Source organism: Atta cephalotes (genome assembly GCF_000143395.1).
Source record: "Atta cephalotes unplaced genomic scaffold scaffold00042, whole genome shotgun sequence".
NCBI classification, from domain to species: Eukaryota; Metazoa; Arthropoda; class Insecta; order Hymenoptera; family Formicidae; genus Atta; species Atta cephalotes.
The window spans coordinates 1,387,667-1,393,481 of NW_012130106.1; positions in this window are offsets into that span (position 1 = coordinate 1,387,667).

Below are 5,815 nucleotides of genomic sequence, written 5' to 3' on the forward strand. Positions count from 1 at the left end.
GTATTGTGTGAGAGAAGGGAGAAGTTACGGAGAAGATAGCGAGGGAATAAAAAGAGAAGGAGATTTTGGAGAATGGATCTGAGATGATTCGGCCTGATTTTCCTCGGATGATGATAGTATTAATGGGCAGACACGAGTAACCGGTCGATAGGGAGCGAGAAATTATAGCATGAATTGCAAAGTTTTTATATTCTTGAACATGGGAACTTAAAAGGGAGAAAGAAAGAAGGAAAAGAATAAAAATAAAATAAAAATAAATAAATAATAAAAAGAAATGACAAAATGAATAACAAAATGAAATATTGAAATGAATTTCAAGAAGAAAAAGCGAGAGGGACCAAAGAATAGAGATATACTACTGAGATATACTACCTCATCGGTGAGGGTCCTATGACTAAGATGTGCGAGATTGGTGATGTTTCTTCAGCACTGACTCTAAATCTTTAAGTCTCGCTGGCCAAGTATGCAAGGCCGATGGAATTTCTCTCGCACTACTTCTAAATAGTGAGTATTGAAACGTTGGCTGGAAAATAAGAACTTCGGACCGTTACATCCATCCCCAGAAAGAAATTAGAAAAAAAACGCTGAGTCCGGGATTTTTATAGTAATCTGTCTTGCTTAACAACGCATTGATTGGTGGATAGGTTCATTAGGTGATGGGGATCTATTTCTTTCTTTCTAATTGATCAAGGAGAAAAGAACATTGATCAGAATCTGTAACGTGTGGGAATATCATTCTTAATTTTACTGATCTTAATATTTATGGGAAAACACACGTGCAGTGCGTCAAGAAAGCGCACGTACAGCATCGGCACGAGACCACTCAGAATCTATCCCTGAACGTCGTATGTCGCTTTTTAAATTTTGTGATTACGGACTCGTGAGAATCGTCCGCGACTTGATCGTTAAAAAATATCTTAACGCCGGTCTTACGTTTCCAATGATATATTTATTATTATTTTAGCCACAGTGTCTGAGGGCACAAACTTGGTGTCCTTTTGGTCCCGCCACTCGTGCACGAGCACTGATTTTTAATTTATCTCGGAGCGACATTTACGAGGAGATATTGGATTCTTCGTTTTAATTTTTAGTGTGGGAAAAGAATGTTTTTAATATTTTCTAGGCTATAACTTGTACGTTATTTGCAGCTGTCTTTTTATTTCAACGAATTTCAGATCTCTCCAGTTGGACACTTTTTACAGCATATTAAATAAAGAAACACTAACTGTGACTTAAATTTGTAAATCAGATACTTCATATTCAAACGTGATTTTTTAGTAATAAACCGAAAAAATAAAAATTCAAGAAACAAAAGTTTTTTTAATTAAAAATTTAATTAAAAATGGTTTCACAATTCGAGATTATTTTAACAATTCAATTTTTCCTTGACAAATTGGTGCCAGATGGAACTCTTAATCTTAAAAATTAGAGTCACAGTGATGTTTTGAAAAAAAAATTGTTATCTCGACTCCTAATAGTCGGAGAATAATCTTTTTTTTTTAAATTCATAGAAAAATGTCAGATTTTGAATGCTTCACGGTTATTTGATATGATGCACATTAACGAAATTATTTCCATTTTTTTATATGGAAAAAGATACTCATTTTTTCGTTTTATAAGAGTTTAACTGCAAAAAATCATTTGTTATTAAGTGTACGTGATAGTGCAACTCTTGAAGAAGCAAAATCCCTGTAAATTGCTGTGCGATTGTTCAAAGATGAAGAAATTAAGTTTTCCACAGACAGATTTTTAGTGGAACATAGAGCGATTGAAAAAAAGGTCTTTTTCGGCGTTTTAAAATTTTTTTTTCTACTGAACTAATAGATCGATTTTAATATTCCATGTCTCATATTCGGTAAAAAATGTAGATATTTCGAATACCTATATTTTTTACCGAATTTTTTTCCATACAATAAATATCTTTCGTTGTATATGCGAAAAACTTTTTGCAACTATTCGATTTTTTTTTGCATATTTTCTTCACAAGTCTCGAGTTTCAAACATACACATTTCTTTTCTGATAACCTTTCGAGACTTTTGTGAAGAGAAATGCTGGTTTATAATTTTTTTTCGGTAAAATTCTACTTCTATTGAACTATTCTTGCTACTCGAGTTTATGAAGAAGAGGTATACTATATATAAAAATCATAAATTAAATATCTCATAAACTGTTGCTTTTTAACATGAAGTATATTATTCTAGATTAATGAGAGGGGTACACCCTTCCTACAATTTATTAAAATTCATATGTTAGAATGTCCTCTGCCCCTTATTGATGCCTAGGACCGACCAAGATTGCTGAGAAAGCATTTTCGGTAGCTTGAAACAAGCATGAGAAGGAGCTCGCTGTCTCGTTCACTCTCGGCACGCCGCAGGCGAACACACGGACATGGGCACGTGCTTAAGTGTGTGGCAATCGTTTTGCCAGACCGCCATCTGATTCTGTGTCGCCACCGTCAACGCAGAGCTCTTGGCTGAGTAGTCAGGAGCCTTAATTCTAATAATATATATCATTTGTATAAAAGGTTTGATATTAACAAAATTGACGTCAAGTTAATTCGCATACCAAATTACCACATATAAATAATATTGACTTTAATGAAATGTATCATTTCTTTAAAACATTTGATATCAAGAACTAGCACAAAATTAAATCCCATTTCTTTATACCATGCCAAATTAAATAAATAATGAATATTAATCTAACGATATGTATCATTTGTATAAAAGAATTGATATCAACAACTGTAGCGCCAAGTTAAATTTTACTATCAAAATCAAAAGTAAAACCCAAGTGATACTTTCTTTATTATTATTTACTTCATCCAAATGACTATCTTTAATTTTTATGAAATAAAACTTATATCATCTTGTTTTTGTTATTTTTCTTTAAGTAAATAACAAGAGTCAATATTACATTACATAATTACATTACAATACATAATACATTTGTGTTTTATTTTTTAATTTGATAGAATTTAACTTGATTAATTAAGATTGTAGCATCTGGATTTTAATTTTTCATTTGATACATTAATTTTTTTCGAAGAGTAATAATTTTTGACAGAGAAATAAGTTTGCCATTACTTGGGTTGGAATAAGAAATGTCTTTTTAACAATAAAAAATCTTCAATATGTCTTTTTAACAAAATCCGACAGGTCGGTTTTTCACAAGTATTGATTGCGTTCAGCAGATTCAACTGTTGTTGCGGAGCAGATCCATGAGCGCTCGCTGTTATCTGATGACTAGAAGAATACACCAATAGCTGCGAACGCTCACGAATTCCGCAACAGTTAAGTTTGCTGACCAACTTTTAATAGTTACTAGAATTTGCTTCTGATTATAATCAAGACTAGATAATCGAGAATAAATTTGAATAGGTGATTGAGACATTTTTACGGTAGCCCATACAGCACAGAAGATTGAAGCAATATTGCTGCAATGTTACAATATTGCAGATTGCAATATAATATTATAGAGATATTATAGAAATGTAAATTAACAATGTCTACAATATCAGTAATATGCATGTAATATTCCAGAAACATTACAAAACTGTAATTCTTTATTAATTTCTAATATTAATTAATTTCAATCAACTTAATTACATTATCTTTAACAAAGAAAGAAAAAATTATCTTAAAAATCTAATTAGCTTATCTAATTCTCTAATAATTAATTATTTATTTTATTAATTATTTAATTATCTTATCTTTAAAATTATCTTTAAAGTTGTAAGTAGTAACTAGCATACAATAATTGTGATTTAAAAAGAAATTCTAAGTCGAAATCAATGAGTGTACAGGATGTTTTCGCATCCTATACATCAATAAATCGAGTTACCTCTGTCTGTTCATGGGCAGAAACATGCTTTACTAGTAATGCAGAATAAGATTAGATGATAAGTCCAGTGGGGACACACTGTGTGATACAAGGGAAATTGAATTTTACATAATATAAAGTTCAATAATAAGATATAAAATATGTATTTAGCATAAATAATATTTAAAAAATATATTGTAATTACAAATATTTATTGTTACATATTTTTAAATATGTATTAAATGTCATTTTTTATTAAATATATATTTTATATAATATTATTAAATTTTACACTACATCAGAATAAAATTCAATTTCTCTTATCTCATTCGCTGCCGGACTTGCGATCTAATCATATTCTGCATAACCGCATATTGTTCTCAACCGATGATTAGGCCACAGTCTAATCTAAAGTGCTACTTGCTGTAATCATACTACTGAATGAGAATAGCAACGATTGTAGTCTCTTTTCTAAGATTGTTCCTATTGTCCAAATCGTATCTATGCTATCTATAAAATTAAATATTAGAGAATTAGTTTTTCAATGTTCTGTTTCGGATATCCATTTCTATGCAGAAATATGATGCCAGTATCGTATAGTAGTTTAAAGCTTTGAATCAATATTCTGACCTATCAAAATCGTTTTATCCGAGAATATTGTGAGAAGTTTAATTTGTATGTAACATCTAAAATATTCGTCTGAAACCACGTCTTTCATGGTTTCTTTCATAATTCCTGAAAACTTATTGTTATAGCTCAGAAAATTTCTCGTATATATAAATATATATCCAACACAACAATTGTAGCGGTCGTAGAGTCTTGAGTCGTAGACAATAAGACTCTATGACCGCTATGACTTCTATATTATAGATCTCGCATTATAATTTTTTTATGTACAATTTACAATTTACTTCGTACTGTAATCAATTGAATTTTGCAGCTTGATTAACGTTTCATATATCACCTTACAATCTTCATCAATAATCGTCACTCTGGTTGGTTCTAATAAGTCTTCTGTGATACACATTTTACGAATGTGTAAACACTTTGCTCATAGGAACATAAGAACATCTTTGAAAAAGAAATTAATATATTTGAATACATCTATCACGAAAAGTATAAGAGAATCTGAAAATATCTTATCTTTCGATAAAGTCATAATATAACCACGAAGATTCTCGTAATAATCTGTCACACACATGCATCTTGCGTCGCAATCAAGAATAGAATCTTGCTTCATCAATCTATTGCTGACAACTGTATGTAACCTTTGTCTCTAACTGAAAATGTTATTTATAATATTTTCTATATAATTTTTGTTTTTGTAGAAAATTTATTTTTAAAGTAGAGAAATTTGTGTTTTATAGAAAATAATTTGTGTTTTTAAAATAAACAAATATACCTAAACAGAACAAATTCTCTGCTATAAAAACAAAAATTATATAGGAAATAATTTGTATTCTTCAAGCAAAAAATGTGTTTTACAACAGAGAATTTATGTAATTGCAAAAGCAGAAAATATTTATTTTAGCCTCACTTACGTGTTTCTCTATGCCATCCGATGTGACGGATTTCTTAATCTAAACTATCTCACTTCCAAAATACTAATTCCAAAAGTGTATACTATTCATTATCAGCCATAGAAAACAGACATGTGTGATGTAACCATGCATTGTCAACGTCACATTTGCTTTATGCGTCAAAAATTCCAAAAGGACATTTCCTCTATTCTGAAGCGGCAACAACGACGTTTCTTAATATAAAAGTTTCAGATTCGTATTTTGTATCGTAATATCTCCGCTCGTAGAGCATGTAAAAAAAATAAAACACTTTCATTATATTAGGTGTACAACTTGCTTCCGCCGTTTTCCTATAGATAGCTTTAGCGGTAAGTGGTGGTCGAAATAAATAGATCATAGACATCATACAATAAACTTGGGCATCTGTCAACATAACCCCATAGAAACATTAGTCGATTTGTGTCTGTATCAT